At 38.2% G+C, this 21,678-nt stretch overlaps 2 pseudogenes; both read left to right on the top strand.

Moving 5' to 3' along the window:
* Positions 1-4,485: 4,485 nt before the first annotated feature.
* On the top strand, positions 4,486-5,070 carry LOC149250179 (carbonic anhydrase, chloroplastic pseudogene; annotated as a pseudogene).
* A 4,529-nt stretch (positions 5,071-9,599) lies between these two features.
* Positions 9,600-10,184, top strand: LOC149250178 (carbonic anhydrase, chloroplastic pseudogene; annotated as a pseudogene).
* Positions 10,185-21,678: the final 11,494 nt, after the last annotated feature.

The raw sequence follows: 21,678 nt of genomic DNA, 5'->3' as shown, positions 1-21,678 counted from the left end.
TGCTTAGTTCTGTCATTAAGACCTGTAGCTTTCATGTTTGTGACATGTTTGACGAAATGTCTGTCATGGATAGTAGGGGTCCAATATAGTCATTATCAATATTTTTTCAAATGTATCATTGTTCCATTGTGTAAATTCATTTTTGAAGGTGTCATTGAGTTCTGGGAAGTGACCTGGGTTCTGGGCCTGAAAAAGTGGCACAAATCCCAGAGAAGAAGGCACAACACAGGGTAAAAAGGTCCCTAGACGCATGCATACCCATGTTGTGGGGAGCGTATGGAGCCTCATGGATGAATGCTTATACATATCAAGGGAGCGTATGGGGGTTTAATGGTATAATACTTTAGTTGGTCTCAGGGGCTAGTTACCTGAGTGGTTGGGATGGCTCCTAGGAGTTATGTTTTTGATGTGGAAGTTCTGTGTGATGTGTTTTTCCAATTCCACTTCCTTAACTGACACATAGGGAGTCAATTCATATCATAGTAACTTCTCATCACATGTTTACCCTGGTTGGCTAGTTACTTGGGTAGATGTGGGAGGAGGGTGTTATAGAGTGTTATCACAGACTGGTTCACCCCTTGGACTGGATGGTTTTTGTGTTGGTCATGCATTCATGTCAATTTCATATGTGTTTCTTGTGTTGTAATACCATGTGCTTGTTGCATTTGTATGGTATGGGTTATGGTTGTAGTGAGGTCACCATGGGAAGTTGATGGTGTTGTTGTGGAGTGTGTCGTCATGAGTGTATGGTTTATTATGCATTGTTTATGCATGTTAGTATTCACATGTGGTCAAGTGTATAGTGATGTGGTGGTTGTTTTCATGCATGAGGTCATGGTATGTGTAGTTGATATGGTCATGCATTGATGATTGGACTCTAGCTAGAATGATGGTTATATGGTTATATGCTTATGTGTTATATTTCTATATGTTGTCATGATTATGTTATACATGTATTACACTAATTTGTTGATCTTGCAGACAAGGTATCCTCCCTGAACTATGCGAAGGTATGTTGGTTTGTTGTGATTTTTTTTAGCTAACTTGATATGCAATGCAATAAGAATATCAAATTTGACTATTAAGATGGTAGACTATAGTTCCCGAGACTCTCCTTATGGATCAGATGAGCAACATGGTGTTGGGAATTATTCTGATTTGGTAGACACAATGAGAAGCTTAAAGGTATAAATAAGGAGTTGTAAGGCAGAAAATGAAAAAACCATACAGGCACAAGAGAAACAAGCAAAGGTAAATGCATTGATACTTCAAAGTTTATCAGAATTGCAGTGACAGGGACCCCTTTAGATCAACCATGAGTAGGAGGAAAAAACTAATGGGGCATATGGAAATATGTCTCTTGGTGGGTACAGGTCAGATAAATATGACACGATCAGAGATGGCATGTCCTTATATACTCTAGATAGGAGAGGTGATAGAAACAAGTACTATTATAGTTCTAGTTTTGAGAGGCATTATGATCAGCGTCATTATCATCCTTATAGGAGTAGTAACTGGGAATATTTTCCGGAAGAGTTTAAGAAAGAAAAGCCACCTGCATTTTATGGAGAGATGAATATATCACAGGGTGCAGAGACATGGTTGCTTGGTATGAGTAATTTCTTCAGGTTTCATGATTACTCAAAGAAAATGAAAGCTAGAATAGCTACATTCAATCTCAAAGGTAAAGAAGATATTTGGTGGGAAGATGTGAAGAATTTCAAAGGTATTCATGAGGGGGCCTTGAATTGGAATGAGTTTGAGAGACTATTCAAGAAGAAGTACCTATTGGAGAGATACTTTGATGATAGGGAAAAACAATTCTATGAGCTAAATATGGGATCGATGATAGATGAGGAGTACACTAGCAAGTTCTTGGAGCTACTAAGGTATGTGCCTTACCTCAAGGAGGAGAAGGCCAAGATTCAGGGATTAATTTGTGGATTGCCAATAGAATTCAAAGACAAGATTAAGTTGGATGAGACTACATCATTGGAGGAGGCCATCTTAAAGCTAAAGCAATGCTATGAGAAATCAAAGTGCATATCTGACACTAAGTTGGACTAGAAAGGTAATGCAAAGAAAAAAGGAAAATGGTTCAAGAAGCGAGAAAGACCTCAGGGTACAGGTAATAAAGAGAATGTAATTCGATCTAATAAGTTCAATACATTTGACAGAGGACAAGGACTTCGATCTGAGGAGAATGATAAGGAGCCCGTGCAGTGTTGGACTTGTGGAGGACAACATAGTAGGAGATATTGTCCATAGCATCAGGGTGGTAGACTGCAAATCTATAGTGCTTAGGAGACATAGATAGTGGGAGATGTTGGGCACAGTATTCCTAGGATCTATGCAGTGTTGGATAACAGATAGGCAAACCATCATCAATCTATCATTGAGATGGATGGTAAGATTTGTGACCAAGTTGTTTCTATTTTGATTGAACCTGGATCTAATTATAGTTATGATAATCCTGACCTAGTGGATAAGTGTGGTTTTAATAAATAAGTGTATGAAAAGTCTTGGTTAGTGCAGTTTCCTACAGGTATAAAGAAGTGAGTTAATCACTAGGTAAGAGCTTGTACATTTGATTTGAATGGTATGCCTACCTCAACACATTTGAATGTATTACCATTGGGATCATACAATATGTTGTTGGGCATGGATTGGTTGTACCTTCATAGAACCAAGGTGGATTGTTATGACAAATCCATTGAGTGCTTGGATGAAAATGGGGAACAAAGAGTCTTGCGGGGTAAGAAGAAAGCAACATCAGTTAGAATGGTGACAACTATGCAGGCCAAGCATAGTCGCAGGAAAGCATGTGTGTTATTTGTAGTGCACATTTCATGTGACAAAGATAAGAAATTTGAGGATATAGATGTTTTGAGAAGGTACTCAGTTCTACAGTAGTTTCAGGATGTATTTCTCGTAGATATTTCAGAGTTTCCACCTCACAGGGAAGTAGACATTTCTATTGAGTTGGTGCCAGGTATAGCTCCAACATCAAAGGCACCTTCTGGATGAGTACACCTGAGTTGGTAGAGTTGAAGTTGTAGTTGAAGGAAATGATTGACAAAGGGTACACTAGGCCAAGTGTATCGCCATGGGGTGCACTAGTATTTTTTGTGAAGAAGAAGGATGCTACTCTCAGGCTATGCATTGACTACAGGAAGTTAAACAAAGTGACCATCAAGAACAGGTATCCATTATCGAGGATTTATGACTTGTTCGATTAGTTGAAGGGAGCAACAGTGTTCTCAAAGATTTCTCTGAGATCCAGATATCATCAGGTACACATTAAAGAAGAGGACATCTACAAGACAAATTTTTGGACCAGGTATGGGTAGTATGAGTTTGTTGTAGTTCCATTTGGTTTAACTAATGCTCTAGCTACCTTTATGTGCTTGATGGATAGTGTGTTGTGTCCGTATTTGGACAAGTTTGTTATTGTGTTCATTGACGATATATTGGTATATTCAAAAAATGAAGAAGAGCATGCCTAGCATTTAACAACAATGTTGAGATTATTGAGAGTGCATCAATTGTATTCTAAGCTCAACAAGTGTAGTTTCTTTCAGAATGAGGTATGTTAGAGTCGGTCTTTTCAGTCCTCCGTCAGAGATCAAAACTCTTTTTTCATTTCATGTTTAGGTGTCCCATTCTGCTCGATCACCTGCATTCCATTTAGGAGCATGCCATAATCTGACGGAAGGGCTTTGTCATCCATTTCCCTCATGTCTTGTGCCTGTTGGCTTAGGTCTTTTCATCAATGTTTATTAAAGTCCATGACAGTCAATGTTTGATCTTTTAATGGGCAAAGATTCATGTCAATCATAGGTCTAGGGTTTCACAAATTGAGTCATTAAAGTGTCCAAATGTCAGCAGGCTAGAGGGAGGTTCTACACATGTTTTTTATTTCATGAAATTTCATCATCATATTGATGGATTATGACTGTTCTTCAAAACTCTGTTTTGAAGAAAATTCAACATTTTGTCTTTTGTAACATTTTCAAAGGTTCTTTAGTTATTGAATTCTCTAGGCGCAGCCCTTGTCTTCCTTGGTCAAAACATGCCACCATCTACTGCAAAAATCAACCAAAAAGCCATTGTTTCAGCCAAAAATCAAAGTGAAGAAATGCCAATTCTGACGTGAAGAAATCAAAGTTGTGGCTTGATATACATATTTCTATATTTATTCATGTCATTTGCACTCAAGAGGTCGATTGAAATCGGAGTTTAGTAGGAGAGAGAGCAAACTTGTGAATTTTCAAGCTATGACTGTGCTTAGTGTGTGCACGGTACATAGGTTGGGTGTCACGGCACACTGGGCGCGACCGCGCAGTGCATTTTAACACGGGCACGACGCACCTAGGAGGCGCGGCGCATTGGGCCTCCCACACGGCGCATACAGCCAGAGGCCTGAAAAAGGGTCCAAACTCGTCCAAATCGCCCAGAGACCCCACGGATTTGCCAGATCACACTATGGATGCAAGCATAGTAGCAAGGTTCAGACGTATTGGATTCTACGGTTCAGAAATTCGTCAACAGTCTGATATATCACGAAGCTTCAATACAGTACAAATAAGGCAAGTCTCGAATCGAATCTGTGCACCTATCAAGAGAATTGGGGCAATCATCAATCAGGTAGTTGCAGAAGAGCAGACTATAGTTGATCCAATCCAGAAGGTCAAAAATGGATTCAAAAAACTTCAAAACCGAGGTTTACGATAAGGAGAAAGAATTGGTCTCCAAATTGCCCAAGGGCCAATCTCCCAAGTTCATGGTGGTTGTCTGCGCAGACTTGCGAGTATGCCCGACCTATGTTCTCAAATTCAATCTGGGGGAGCATTCGTCATGTGCAACGTCGTAAACATGGTTCCTCCCTATGAGCAGAGTGGTTTTCCAGGAGTGGGTTCTGCTGTGGAGTACGCTGTTTTGCATCTCAAGGTGAAGAATATACTGGTGATAGGCCATAGCTGTTGTGGAGGAATCAACGCGCTTATGTCACTACCATACGATGGCACCCAAAAATCTCTATGGAATCATTTCAGAAGCCAATTAAAATGAAGCACCTATAAGCCTGATCTCAAACCAAGCACTAGATCCGGAGATTTCATTGCAATTGTAACAATTCACCAAGTATCAAGTCTGAGAATCTGCAATGGAGTGTTTTAATAAACAAATAAACAAAACATCAATTAAAGGGAAAGCCAAAATTAAAGCGAAAATATTTACCACAGCAGAGAGAATGGAAATAATATAGAGCATACAACGACTATGGAATTCTCTTAGGACATGTTGGGAGATATGTCTGTAAAACTAGACATCTGGATGTTGATTATAAAAAATTGGTTTTAATTCAAACGGGGAACGTGAAAAGTCAAAGACCGAACGCCACAAAGGCATCTACCGTGGCAAAGAAATAGGAACAGATGGTCTATTTCTAACTTCAGTTATGATTCAGAAGGGATATACAGCTACAGTTTCCACCTCTTCATTGGTTATCGATAGATTTCACATGTAACGCTGCCCCTTTTCAGAACAGATGGCTGGCTCTTCATCTTTTGTTTGTTAATAATGATTAAATAATCCCTCATTTTGTGTCGATCTTTTTTCCCACAGATAGTTTTATTTATTGTATGAAAAATCATTTGTAAGGGGTTGGAGTTTCTGGGAGTAGTGTGGAGGAAAAATCCAGCGCTTTCATTGTACAGTTTGGCAGAGGATTAATGAAAATATGCAGCTCTGATTTATGAGATTCATGTGGTGTGAGTTTTGCATAAGTGTTTTCATACTATTTCATATGTGCCTTTTGATGTTTTACATTTCATTCATAATCATTTCCAGCTAAACGCTTTTAAGTAATAAAGGTAGAATTCAGTTTACTACTCTGCCTTGGGAAAGCATTCATGTTTTGTATGGTTTCTTCTGTCTGAAAAGGATTCATCACACATGCCCTTTTTACCCTCTCAACTATCTTTCCATTCCATATTATTCAAATTTGATTGCTAAAATTCCTGCCTATCTTGCCTCATGAAGCAATCTGTGTCTTAGATTTAATTTCTCAAGCTCATGCTGTTCTTTGTCCCATACAGCCCTGAAAACTCGGTCATTTATTAAACTATCTCTTTCATATCTATTTACTAGGCTAAAATCAGTTTCCCATTTCAAGTCATCTCAAGCCCCATTGAAATAATTTTCGCTGAGATTGACCCGGAGAGAGCCCTCTCCTGTCCTCGTAGGGCTAGCTACGAGGCTGAGCGTGGTTTGGTGTTGAACCTAGAAGCTTGCCTTTTCAGCCTGAGGCAAATCTAGGCTCTAACATAGTGGCGACCATACTGGGGAGAAAATGGTTTGCTTGTTGATGTCATTTGTTTTATAAGCTACAAACAGAGCCTGAAGTGTTTCCAGGTAGCCTTCAAAACGCTCTTGCTTTGCATCAGCGCAAGTAGATAAACACTGCTTCAGTCAATCTCTGGTCTAGCTTGTGAATGTGACACTTGACTTGTGAATTACCCCCCAGTACATCAGATCGTTCTATACTTTGGGTGATGAGTCTAGAATTCGATAGGCTGAAATCATTCACCTGGCGACTTCATTCACTGAAAAATCCAGAGATCAATGCTTCATGATGACTCCACTGTAGAGAGATCAGTAGCTTTGAGATTTTCAAGATGGAACAAGTTGCAAGAAGATACGCTCCCATGAGCCGAAATCACATTCCACGCTTTCCAAATAAAATTCTAAAGGTAGATTGGTCAAAGAATTTGCCTACGTTTAATGATGATGGTAGGAAGGATGCCACTTTACATCTGGTTAGATTTCACATGCACATTCGCAAGTTGAAGGTTGATTTTCCTGAAGATTGCTTGATGAAGATATTCCTGGCCACCTTGGAAGGTGAAGCCCAATCTTGGTACGAAAGTCTGCCGCCTGCTTGCATTTACTGTTTAAAGGATTTTCATGCCATGTTCTTTGAAAAGTATAAAGACTCTTATCCATCATTAAATTTAGTCCAGGACTGTTGCAAGCATGCTTATGGTTTTATTGAAAGCCTTGAAAAATATTATGACGATGATAATTTCATGGATGAAGAGATCATGGAAGCCCTATATGAAAATCCATTTCAGTAGCATAAAGACGATCATGAAAATTTGCAGCAGGATCAAGATCTTAGTATAGTGGAAGATGAAGGAATTTTGCATCTTGACAGTCAACAAAAATTACATGAAATGGATCAGCTGTATGAGGAAAATTTGTATAAACCTTCACTTGAAATTAATGAAGAAAATCACTGTCTGAGCAGAAGAAAACAAAAAGTATTATTTCCTCTGTCTGAACATGAGACTGATCAACTCTTGCACGGTCATGTTATGGCTCAAGTTAACACAGATCTGCAGTGTGCACATGGTCAAGAAGGTGATGGTGGAACTTCTTCCTCTTTTGAAAATGATGACAGTCTTGTAAGTAGCTTTATAGATCAGCAGGTTGAAGAGTTCCATATGGCTGAAAGTGATGAAAGAGAAAGTGTCATTTCAGATCTGTCCATACAAGATGACAACGTGTATGAAAGTCTAGTTTCCATTTCAGAATGTGATAATGTTAAGTCAGCCATTTCAGGTCTAGATTCAGATTGTGATGACCAAGAATACCTAATACTAAATCCCATGAAGGAGAACTCTGCTGCTGAAATCATCTGGGATGAAGAAGACAGAGTTATGGATCCAAATGTTCTCATGTCATCAGAACACAGTCTTCATGAAGAGGTAATCCAGTCATCTCATGAACAACAAGATGAGATCTTTGCTCAAGTAAGTGAAAAAGTTCCTCTGGATGAATTTATGGTAGATGATAGAAATGTTAGTGTTGGGTTTCAAGAATCATCTGAAGTTGCTTTTCTCATGATTGATGGATGTGATGAATGTAATGAGAATCTGGCTGTCATATCATATCAAGATGATCAAAAATATATTCAGACTATAGCCGATCAGACCATTCAGGATTGCCTTTCAGATTCTTCCTCATATGTCTCATGTTTTGAAATGTTCTTTGAAGAGGAGATCTGCTTATCTACTTGTTCAGAATTTTCTGAGGACCAGGAACACACTTTTACTGAAGTACATTATGAAAGAAGATCATAATCAAAGGAGAAAGACACCTCGCTCTTTCAGTAGGAGGAAAGATTTCATGTTTTTCAGGATCCACTGGCAAAACTATTGCAGTCAGCAGTGAAGGTGATTATTGCAGTATTCAGTGAAGAAGGAGATTATGGTCGACTATATTTTTGGATGCCCAGTTACATGTATCTACTGTTGACCAGAAGATCTGAACAGGAGAATCAATCAAGAAGGCATCTGCTTGATTGGTTACATTAGCATTTTGATATAGTTTGATCGTATATTGTCTTGTAAGAAACACAAGTGGTCATTTACTACCACCAAGCTTTAAGTTTTAAGTTCAGGTCTTAGTATTTTGAGCTAGTTTGTTAGAGTCAAGTGTTTTTCAGTCATTTTAGTTTGCAGTGAGTTAGTTTAAGTCAGGTTTCAGTCAATAAATGAGTCAAAGTCTTGTGTTGTTTGTCGAGATAATGACTCCATAGCCCAATGGACGAAGGCATTGTCTTCTCACCCAAAGATCTGCAGTTCTTGGCACCTCCAAGGAGCTGCCATCCCCATTGGAGCCAATGTTAGAGTCAGTCTTGTCAGTCCTCAGTCAGAGATCAAAACTCTTTCTGCATTTCATGTTTAGGTGTCCCATTCTGCTCGATCACCTGCATTCCATTTAGGAGCATGCCATAATCTGGCGGAAGGGCTTTGTCATTCATTCCCCTCATGTCTTATGCCTACTGGCTTAGGTCTTTTCATCAATGTTTATTAAAGTCCATGACAGTCAATGTTTGATATTTTAATGGGCAAAGAGTCATGTCAATCATAGGTCTAGGGTTTCACAAATTGAGTCATTAAAGTGTCCAAATGTCAGCAGGCTAGAGGGAGGTTCTACACATGTTTTTTATTTCACAAAATTTCATCATCATATTGATGGATTATGACTGTTCTTCAAAACTTTGTTTTGAAGAAAAGTCAACATTTTGTCTTTTGTAACATTTTCAAAGGTTCTTTAGTTATTGAATTCTCCAGGCGCAACCCTGGTCTTCCTTGGTCAAAACATGCCACCATCTCCTGCAAAAATCAAGCAAAAAGCCATCGTTTCAGCCAAAAATCAAAGTGAAGAAATGCCAATTCTGACGTGAAGAAATCAAAGCTGTGGCTTGATATACATATTTCTATATTTATTCATGTCATTTGCAGTCAAGAGGTCGATTTAAATCGGAGTTTAGTAGGAGAGAGGGCAAACTTGTGAATTTTCAAGCTATGACTGTGCTTAGTGTGTGCACGGCGCATAGGCTGGGTGTCACGGCGCACTGGGGAGGCGCGCGCACTGGGCGTGACTGCGCAGTGCATTTTAACATGGGTGCAACACACCCAGGAGGCGCGGCGCATTGGGCCTCCCGCGCGACGCATATAGCCAGAGGCCTGAAAAAGGGTCCAAACTTGTCCAAATCGCCCAAAGACTGCACGGATTTGCCAGATCACACTATGGATGCAAGCATAGTAGCAAGGTTCAGACGTATTGGATTCTACGGTTCAGAAATTCATCAACAATCTGATATATCACGAAGCTTCAATACAGTACAGATAAGGCAAGTCCCGAATTGAATCTGTGCGCCTATCAAGAGAATTGGGGCAATCATCAATCAGGGAGTTGCAGAAGAGCAGAATATAGTTGATCCAATCCAGAAGGTCAAAAATGGGTTCAAAAAACTTCAAAATCGAGGTTGACGATAAGGAGAAAGAATTGGTCTCCAAATTTCCCAAGGGCCAATCTCCCAAGTTCATGGTGGTTGTCTTCGCGGACTCGCGAGTATGCCCGACCTATGTTCTCAAATTCAATCTGGGGGAGCATTCGTCATGTGCAACGGCGTAAACATGGTTCCTTCCTATGAGCAGAGTGGTTTTCCAGGAGTGGGTTCTGCTGTGGAGTACGCTGTTTTGCATCTCAAGGTGAAGAATACACTGGTGATAGGCCATAGCTACTGTGGAGTAATCAATGCGCTTATGTCACTACCATACGATGGCACCCAAAACTCTCTATGGAATCATTTCAGAAGCCAATTAAAATGAAGCATCTATAAGCCTGATCTCAAACCAAGCACCAGATCCGGAGATTTCATTGCAATTGTAATAATTCACCAAGTATCAACTCTGAGAATCTGCAATGGAGTGTTTTAATAAACAAATAAACAAAACATCAATTAAAGGGAAAGCCAAAATTAAAGCGAAAATATTTACCACAGCAGAGAGAATGGAAATAATATAGAGCATACAACGACTATGGAATGCTCTTAGGACACGTTGGGAGATATGCCTGTAAAACTAGACATCTGGATGCTGATTATAAAGAATTGGTTTAATTCAAACGGGGAAGGTGAAAAGTCAAAGACTAAATGCCACAAAGACATCTACCGTGGCAAAGAAATAGGAACAGATGGTCTATTTCTAACTTTAGTTACGATTCAAAAGGGATATACAACTATAGTTTCCGTCTCTTCATTGGTTATCAATAGATTTCACATGTAACGCTACCCCTTTTCAGAACAGATGGTTGGCTCTTCATCTTTTGTTTGTTAATAATGATTAAATAATCCCTCATGTTGTGTCGATCTATTTTCCCACAGATAGTTTTATTTATTGTATGAAAAATCATTTGTAAAGGGTTGGAGTTTCTGGGAGTAGTGTGGAGGAAAAATCTAGTGCTTTCATTGTACAGTTTGGCAGAGGATTAATGAAAAGATGCAGCTCTGATTTATGAGATTCATGTGGTGTGAGTTTGGCATAAGTGTTTTCTTACTGTTTCATATGTGTCTTGTGATGTTTTACATTTCATTCATAATCATTTCCAGCTGAATGCTTTTAAGTAAGAAAGGTAGAATTCAGTTTACTGCTCTGCCTTGGGAAAGCGTTCATGTTCTGTATGGTTTCTTCTGTTTGAAAAGGATTCATCACACATGCCCTTTTCAGCCTCTCAACTATCTTTCCATTCCATATTATTCAAATTTGATTACTAAACTTCCTGCATATCTTGCCTCATGAAGCAATCTGTGTCTTAGATTTAATTTCTCAAGCTCATGCTGTTCTTTGTCCCATACAGCCCTAAAAACTGAGTCATTTATTAAACTACCTCTTTCATATCTATTTACTAGCCTAAAATCAATTTCCCATTTCAAGTCATCTCAAGCCCCATTGAAATACTTTTCGATGAGATTGACCCGGAGAGAGCCCTCTCTTGTCCTCGTAGAGCTAGCTACGAGGCTGAGCGTGGTTTGATGTTGAACCTAGAAGCTTGCCTTTTCAGCCTGAGGCAAATCTAGGCTCTAACAAGGTACACTAGTTGGGACATGTGGTTTCCAAGGATGGCATAATAGTAGACCCAGAAAGGGTAAGAGATATCATGGAATGGGCAGCTCCCAAGAATGTGGATGAGATGGGAACTTTCATGGGTTTAACAGGTTATTACATGAGGTTCATCAAGAAATTCTCACAGATTTTTATCCTATCACATCATTGCAGAGAAAGGTAAGAGGTTTGAATGGATAGAGGAGTGTACGTCCATCTTTGAGCAGCTCAAGCATTTGTTGACACATGCACCAATGTTAAAGATTGTAGTTCCGGATAAAGAGTTTGTGGTATGTACAGATGCTTGCAAGAGAGGACTTGGTGGAGTCCTTATGTAGGAAGGACAAGTAGTGTGCTATGAGTTGCAAAAAATAAATGAGCACGAGAAAAACTATCTGACACATGATCTTGAGTACACAAATATTAATAATGCATTGAATATGTGGAGGTACTATCTTCTTGACAGATGATTTGTATTGATGAGTGATCACAATGGATTGTGATATCTATTTCACCAATGGAATCTGAATGCCAGGCAAGCTAGATGGTTGGACATGCTTAGTGAGTTTGATTTTGGGATCAAGTATATCAAAGGTAAAGAGAACATGGTGGCATATTCTCTTAGCAAGTAGATATAGATAAATCGCATAGCAGCTATGAGCTCCTACAGGCCAAATTTACAGGATAGGATCTTGCAGGTAGGTCAATAGGATGTCAAGTATATGGAGATTGTGTACAGCTTATAGCAGAGTTCAGGTAGTGGTACAAGTACAAGTACAGGTACAAGTGGTGGTATAGGTGGAGGTATAGGTACAGGTGGTACAAGTACAAGTCTAGGTACAAGTTTTGGTACAAGTACAAGTACATGTGGTGGTTTAGGTATAGGTAGTGATGTGGGTACAGGTATAGGTAGTGCTACAGGTACATGTACAGATGTAGGTGCATAGGATGTGGACTATCATCTCACGATAGATGGATTGGTTAGATTTAGGGACATGATATATGTGCCAGATAGCAATGAGCTCAAGAAGGTGATATTGAGGGAGTTTCATGTGAAACCATATTCAGGTCACCTAGGTTATCAGAAGACGCTGACAACAGTGAAGAAATTCTATTATTGGCTAAATTTGAAGAGAGACGTAGTAGATTTTGTGGCTAGGTGCTTGGATTGTCAGTAGGTGAAGGCAGAGTGTAAGCATCCAAGTAGAATTCTACAACCGATTCTGATTCTAGTGTAGAAATGGGAGGTCATTTCCATGGAATTTATCATAGGTTTTCCGAGGATAGTGAGACAACATGATTCCATTATGGTAGCGGTGGACAAGGTTACAAAGGTATTTATTCTAATGAACTCTACATTCTTAGTGAGTTATGCAGCACAAGTCTTCATTAGGGATATGGTCAAATTGCATGGAGTTATGAAGAATATTGCGTCAGATAGGGATGCGAAGTTCGCTTCCAAGTTTTGGAAGGAATTATTTGTAGGTTTGGGCATAGAGTTGGCCTTCAGACGTATAGCTTATCATCCGCAGACAGATGGATACATAGAGAGGGTCAACAAGATATTGGAGGACCTGTTGAGGATATATGTGAAGCATCGGCAATGGGAGTGGGAAGAGTACCTTCCACTAGTAGAGTTCACTTATAACAATGGGTATTAAGAATCCTTGAGGATGAGTCCGTTTGAGGCATTCTACGGGTGGAGTTGCAATACTCCCATCAATTGGAGCGATCCGGTGAATAAGGTGTTGATTGAACTGGACATGTTGGCAAACATGGAGAAGGAAATGTGGGTAGTCAAGAAGAATTTGAAAGCAGCGTAGGAAATGTAGAAGAGTTATGCATATCAGAATAGGTTGTTTAAGGAGTTCCAGGTTGGGGAACAGGTGTACTTGCACATCAAATAGAAGAAGAGCTCATTGTGGATTAGATCATGTGCCAAGCTGGCACCCTAGTTTTTTGGACCTTTTAGGATTATTGCGAGGATTGGGCCAGTAGCCTATCGAATTGCACTACCTACGATAGTAAAAGTACGTGATGTTTTTCATGTGTCATTTCTTAAGAAGTATGTTAAAGATGCTGATCATGTGATTGACTAGTCTGTATTGCAAGTGGATTTAGAAGGAGAATTCCAGCCAAAACTGTATGATTGACTAGTCTATATTGCAAGTGGATCCAAAAGGAGAATTCTAGCCAAAACTGCAGTGCATTTTGTAGAAAAATATGCCCATGCTATGAAACTGAGAAATCGAGCAGGTTAAAGTGCAATGGAAGCAATTTGGGCCCAATGAAGCTACATGGGATATGGCAGATCAAATGCAGGCTATGTGTCCTTCCTTATTCACTGGTTGAGCAGATGTTTTGGTATATGTCTTTGGTATATGATTTTGGTACATGTTTTGTTGATGTTTGGTATATATACATATGTATATGGATGTAAATACCCCCATAAGCTAAGTTATAAATCTCCAATAAGTGGTATGGGTATCATGTCATTATGACATTATACTTGTTATGTTGTCATGTTAGTTTGCTTCTCAGTAGGATGATAATTATAAATACTGCAATGAGCTAAGTTATAAAGATCCATGGGAAGTATGTTTTTCTTACAGCGTCCTTGTTGGTTGTAGGTGTTGTTGAACACCGAGGATGATGTTCCCCCAATGGGGAGGGTTTTGTAACAACCCTAGTAAAAAATATCTGTAAAAGTTAATCAAGGGAAAATAATAACAACGGTTGATGGGACACATATTCCAAGCTGAATGTTAGGCAAAGGCATAGTGATGGGGACCACTTGTGGTTGATTAATGGCTAAGGAAATTGGCAAAGGAAATGGCAAGGGCTTTGGAAAGGAAAAATGGAATTTTGGCACTTTTATTTATGAAAATAATGGAAATTAGGAGAAAAGGGAGGTGAAAGGTCATAGGTTTCATGTGAGGAGGAAAATGAAGAAAAATATTGGAAAAAGAAGAAAATAGAGGCCTCATTAATAAAAAGGCTTATGAGGATCAGTTCACAGAATTTTGTTAGTTTAGTTTTTGGAGCTCTCTCTCTATTCTCTCTCTCTCTCATACTCTTGTACACTTAGAGTTTTCTCAGAGCACTCTTGGAGGAGTGTGGCATACTTCGAGTTTTGGAGCAAGAAGGCAAATGAAGAGCAAGAAAGTGCAAGAGGACATGGGGATCAACAACTACAATGGGTTTTTCTTGCAAATATTGAGTTGTATGTATGTTTTCCTCACTAGTTTTGGCATGCATGACATATGCATGTGGTTTCTTGCTGATGATCTGTCATTGACATGGAGGATTTCCTAGATTGACAACGGATTTTTCTAGCGTTTCCATTTCTTGGATAACCATGGTGTTTTGGGTTCATTTCTTTGCTTTTCTGGTTGGTTCTCATGTTTCATTTAGCTTGGGTTGAGTTACTAGTTCCTAGAGCCTTGGTTGGAAAAACACTATGGAGCCCTGTAACAGTTTGGGTTGAGTCACTAGTCATAGAGCCTTGGTTAGGCAAATGCTCTGGAGCCCTTTGTGAGTTGACTTACTAGTCTTGGAGCCTTGGTTGGACAAATGCTCTGGATCCTGACGATAACTGTGGGTTGAGTTACTAGTCCTGGAGCCTTGGTTGGAACAAATGATCTGGAGCTTTGGAGGGCTTAGGTAGAGACCAATTTGGTGATGGTTCATGATGTCCAACCAAGAGGTGGAATAATTGTTTGATGGGTTGAGGTGGGGTGGCCTCTGGAAGCCCTAGATGGCTTTGATTGATTTTTTTAATGACATCCCACATTCATGCTTGAAATATGGCATGAGGGTGACTGGTTGAAGAGAGATTTGGCTAAGCCATGTCTATGGTCGGGTGTTTCGTGGAAATCTTGAACGTGTTTGGCCTTTGCATCATTAATATGAGGTTATTTATCCTTGTTATTTGATGAGTATTGTACTAGTTTATATGTGGATGATATGGTTGTTGTTTCCTTGGTGTTTCCATTGTTATTATGTTGTTTATGAACATGTATTATGACAGTGGCTATGTATGGCTCCCATAATGTTTTTAATTGTAAATGAATGAACAATGTATCTATGGCCTAATAGATGAAATTGCAGCTAATGTGTTGAGGCATCAATGCTTCTTAGTGATTCTCATATAAGTATGAGACCCCTATACTTAGTTATGTTGTTAATAACTATAGATTTCATGTTTGTGGCATGTTTGATGAAATTCCTATCATGGATAATAGGGGTCTAGTCTAGTCCTTGTCAATGTTTTTGAAAATGTATCATTTTTCCATTGTGTAAATTCATTTCTGAAGGTGTCATTGAGTTATGGGCAGTAACCTGGGCTATGGGCTTGAAAAATTAGAGCAAATCTTAGAGACACAGGCACATCACTGGGTAAAAAATTCCCCAGACACATGCATACCCATGCTGTGGGAGTGTCTGGAGCCTCTTGGATGCATGCTTTTCCATATCAAGGGAGTGTTTGGAGGTTTACTAGTCTAAAACTTTAGTTTGTCTTAGGGGCTAGTTACCTGATTTGTTGGGATGGCTCTTGGGAGTTATGTTGTTGATGTGGAAGGTCTGTGTGATGTGTTCCGCTAGTTCCACTTTCTTAACTGACAAATAGGGATTCAAATCATATCATAATAACTTCTCGTCACATGTTTACCCTCGTTGGCCGGTTACTTGGGTCGATGTGGGAGGAGGGTGTTACATCTTCTGATATGCCTTCAAGCTCCACTATTGACCTACCAACAAGCTACAGTATGGTAGTGTTTTTCCTTAGGGAATATTGGGGATTTGGTTTTAGAATTATGTCTTTAATAATAACATTAGTTGCAACTCCTAAATCAATTAATATTTTTTAGATTTGGGTTCAATTGATTTAGACATTTACCACAGGTCTTCCTGGGTCTAAATACTTGGGATAAATTAGTCTCTTGAGATTGAGGTCTACTAAATTCCCTATGACATTTATATTATGATTATCTCTTCTTTTCCTCCTATTATATACAGGCATCATCCTTAGTAAACTGCAAAAGCGGTATTTTGACACACAAAATATTGAGTTCTTCTAGGAGCTCATTTTCCTCATATGTGTATGGTTTCTTGATGCTAAAATTCTTAGGTAAGGTGGAGCTTATGGAGGAATATGTTGTTGGGTTAAAGTATCTCCCTTGCCCTATTATTTCTCTTATACCTTTTTTGGTGTGGGGGGACCTTGTAGCACCTTTCCTGATCTTACGTTGATCTCTTGGACATATAAATTTGATAAGAAACCTCATTGTTGTAAACTAGTTGGCCCTAGTTATTGTGGGGATTTGGTGTTGTTTGAGTAGGAAGTTGAGGCTATTTTTGAGGAGTGGTACTTTGAGGAATGTTGTTTGGCTGAGGAGAAAGTGGGTGCATTAAGTCTAGTTTTTTTAGGAAGTGGAAGTATCCACCCTTATGGATGATTAGTCAATTAGGAGCCTTGAATTTGGAAAGTTTTATAAATAGCTTATTGGTTTGGATACGACCACTGAGTTTGTATAATCCATTTGGGATGATTAGGTTGATACCTAGGTTGAGAGTTTAATTGTTCATTATATTAAAATATAAAGGGTTATAGTTTATATCTTGCTGGAAGGGCCTTAGTGTTATTAGTACCTTTTGATTGATTAATCATACTAACTTCATCATTTATTTTGCTCCTTGATACATAGCCTTTAAACGTGGAAATGAAGGGAACTTATCAGTTTGGTGAGGTTCATCACAAAGAGAACATATTTCTATAATATTTATTGGGCATTCATTATAAGGGTTCATTTTTGTGCACTTAAGAAAAATGATAGGTAGTGCCCTTTCTACTTCCTCCTACTTCTTCATTCCCACAAAATATACATCTACAAATCTAATGAGTGAAAATTTTATGTTTTCATGTCTTTTAACATTGGACCTCCTATATCATATTTTGTGATTGTATAAGAAGAATAAGAATTTACCAAACTCTTACCATTCCTACCCTTTTTCTTACTTTCCCTAGAGTGGTTTTTGAGGAATTGCATGATGTTTATATAGTGTTGTTGGTAGGTGTCCCCATTTGACAAGAGATTTAGTGTTTCCATGAGATATTCCTTTAATTATATTAATAAAACAAGATTTATAGAGTCTTCATCTATATTGAAATTGTGTGCTATTTTATAGTTGAGTTGGAGTTTTTCTTCATAGTCCTCCATGGATTCATTTTCTCCCTAGGTCAGCTGAAACATTCATCATGGTATATATACTTCTAAAATAGTCCCTGTATATAATGATAAATGTTTGTTTCATTTTATCCCATATATAGATACTATTTCCTTCCAAAACAATGAACCATGTCATAGCTTAATCCTTCAATGTGGAAGACAAACTTTTGAGCTTCTATTCATTAATTGTGTTGTGATAAGTCTTATATATAACAACAAAATTAAGCAAGAAGGTATTGGGGTCTTTAGTGGGTGGCCCATAGAAGAGATGGAGTACACAAGGATTGATGTTCTTTATTTTTTCTTTCCCATTAGTCTCCTTGATAGTAAATTCAAAAACCCCTTGTTTTTCCCCATCTTCAGTCATGCTATAGTAAGATGGAGTTCCTTCTTCTTCTCAAAGGTTCTCAAATTATATGGCCTACCTATCCTAAAAATTTGTAAGATATTTTGTTTCTTTTGGAGAGGATGAATCACAACCAACGTTTTGTTGTTTAATGCTAGTTCCTATTTTATAGGTGGGGGTTTTAAGTAAAAATATTAGCGATCTATCCCTAAGTTGAGATATGCATGTTTTTTAGAAATAAGTTATATATTTTCCCTTTTCTTACCGTGAGGAGAAGGTTGGTGTAAGATAATTGATGATAAGAAAATAAAATGTAGGATTTTATGATCAAAATTAAATTCTTGAATTTCCTTTGTATGCAACCTTTATTAATTAAATGGACTTAAGAAAGCTCAATGAGCATTTAAAACACAAAATTGTAGAATATAAAACTATAAGGCAAATAAAAACAATTTCTTAGTGAACTTCACCCCCCTAGGCTATGTCTCTGAGTCCACCTCAAATGAGAAATTTGATCCATTTAAAAGATGCAAAAATATACAGCAAAATTCCTTCTTACATCAAAAGAATATCTAAACTGTGATAAAAATTCCTTTAAGACTCTTCTAGGAAGATTATAACATTGCCAGAACACTCTGTTTGGCATCTTCCCACAAATAAAAAGGATTTGCGGCCCTTGTTCTTCATAAAAAGAATTGTTGTGTCCTCTTCAAAAGATTTTTTTGTTAAATAGGTTTTTTCATTGATGTCAAAGGACTTGATTATAAAGAAAGTGTTGTCATTGATGTAGGTTAGTGTCACAGTATTATTGATGTCACAAAGAAAGATGACTTGAATAAGCCATATTCCTCAGTGGTAACTTTTCCATAAAATAGGATTTTTGTAGAGGAGATGGGAAAGCACATTATTACAAAAAATTCATCATTCACTGAGAGTATACATATTGAAGAGGTTCAAATTCTTTAGACAAAACCTCCAAACATGATCTTACCACTTCCTAACAAGAACCCATGTGACTTTTGAGGCATTAGAGTGACTTGGGTTATAGAGTGTTCAATGAGTCATTTCCATGGGTGACATGACTATCAGATTCGAGCCTTGCCAAGGGCCAAGTTAGGTTTTGTAGAAGTCCCTTAGAATAGAAAAGATGCTTTAATGTGTCATGGATCTAGATCTAATTCACATCCAACATGTATGGGCACAACATTCTCCTACCAATAATGGTGTGTTGGCTTCTTTATTTGGTTGTCCTCTTGTCTTTGTCATATTCCTACTTGAGGAATGCTTCCTAATCACTTGAAATGTTGACTAATGTGCTAGCAAGAATGGTTCAAAGTTACAACAATGGGAGTTGAAGCATGACCAAATCTGGGAATCACAACAATGCAATGGAAGTTTGAGAGTTTCAACAACTTCAATATGTCTAGGCCATATTTCAACATAATTATCATCATAGCTAATGGTAGTTCCACAATTGTGACAATGATGACTAGTTCGAAGTTGTAGTAACTATGCCAGGCTTAGACAAAGGAGTCGCAACACATGTGTGGAGTCGTAGCACCTATAGGGCATTGCAACCATTTTCTTTGCTCCTATTTAGTAGTGTTAGCATATAAGGTGACATTTTGATTTTGAAATGCGTAATAATAAGTATAAAAGTGGGAAAAACAATCTTTAACATGTTGTTGGCCTCAATTTCCATACCATGGATTAATACCATGGTAAAAAAACATGGATATAAACCATGGATTGATTTAAATTTGAGTATGAAGAAAATATAAATACATGGTCAAGTAAATTAGGTAGGGGGGCTAGAGGTGTGACTATGCCATCAAAGGAGTATGAGATGAAGATCTGAAACAAAATTGTGATAGAAATGGCAATCATGACTATGTGACAACAATGTTGAGTGACAACAGTGATAACGAGACTATGTAATAGCAAAGTAGAGTGGCATCAAACGTATACACGACTGTATGAAAACATGTATGAATTCTAAGAGGTATATTAGAAGTAAAGAGCAAAGGAGAAGCATCATGTCATAGAACTAATTGTATAGATTAGATATTTGAGTACTAAATGTCCATACCAGATTGCTAAAGTGTCATGGGACATATTGAATTAGAAAAATAAAACCCGATATGAGAGGAGATCTTAAGTAGCTAGTAAATAAGATTATTAAAAGTATGATTAGAGGAGATTGGTGTCTCTTGTAGTTTGGTTTTGTCGTTGCTACAACACCCTCAAAAATTTTGTTACATATGAATTTTGGAGCCTATCGCCCGTCATATAAAGTGTCACTTTCAATCACCAATTGTCGTTTCATGAGTCACTCTATGTGTTTCAAGTTTCCTTGTTATTTCTTAAGTGTCTTCACACCATTTAGAACATCCATGATGTACTTCACAGTCTTCGTACTCTTTTATTCATAAAACAACATTTTTGGTCGTAATTGCACATATTTTGTCCATTATACTTGGAGAGTGTTTGTAAATTAGCATTTTGATATATATTTTTTTTTTTTGGCTTCTTTCTAAGTTTTACTAATGATTTGGTATGTGTTTCACTTTTTTTTACTCTAAATTCATTGTATTTTCCCACGTCTTACCTTCCAAACTTGGACAAATCTTGTTTTTCACATATCCTGCCAATTAGACAAGGAAGAGCACTCAACACACTCCCAAGCCTCAGTTGGACCCTCCTTGTTTATTGAATATGTGCCCTGAGCCGAAGATAAGCCTTCCCTCCCTCTTTGGTGCATAATAAACTCTCTACGCCCTTCTTTAAGCCTTTCACCCAACTAAGTGCACACTGCACTGACAATGGTCATTAGCCATTCCTTAAGCCTTGACATTGTGCCCTGTGCCGTCTTTGAAACTTAGGCCTCCTCATTTTAGTGCATGGTGCATCAACACAAATAATTGAGCCTCCTTTTCCCTTGATACTATGCCCTACACCCTCCATCAATCCTTCTCTTCTGGCAGAGCGTACAACGCACTCTTAGTTATCAGCTAACAACCCTTATCTCTTGACAGTGTGCCTTGTTCCCATAAGCTTCTCCTTTCCTTCCCAAGCACATTGTTGATTCACAATTGGAAAGTTTTTATGAAACATGATAGAATAGGGGATTTTTTGGGTTGATGTTTGCTTGCTATTAGTGATCCTACTTGCAGGTGTTACAAGAATAACATGGCAAGGATACATGAGGAGACATGTCAAAGGAAGCAGTACAAAGAAGCATTAAAATAAAAAACAACATATGATTGCGATAAGTGAATTAAAATCAAACTTTTATGATCAAAGTGATCCATAAAGACTCCATATAATCTCAATATCCTTTGGAGGGTAAATGGCACCAACAATGAGAAATTTGCATCTAGTGTTGAAGACATAGGTAGTAACATTGTCACCTCTCAAGAAATTCCATGCCACAAGTCACTATGAGTCCAAGTCTTCCATGTTTGTGACTTGTCTTGTTGTCCCCACATCATCATGTGGGAACAATGATGTAATTTTGTAATTATTGTAAATATAAATATGTGGAAGTCCAAAAACCATATATGGACAAAAGAGCCATAGTAGAAGTCTAAAGGTCACACCCAGAATTCTAAAATACATAAAGGAGTCCAAAAGTCACATTGAAGTG

The sequence above is a fragment of the Pinus tabuliformis genome, chromosome 7, assembly GCF_031772625.1.
Source record: "Pinus tabuliformis cultivar Carrire ecotype Pingquan chromosome 7, CPIR1, whole genome shotgun sequence".
Classification (NCBI taxonomy): domain Eukaryota; kingdom Viridiplantae; phylum Streptophyta; class Pinopsida; order Pinales; family Pinaceae; genus Pinus; species Pinus tabuliformis.
This window is presented reverse-complemented; position numbering and strand designations above follow the sequence as displayed.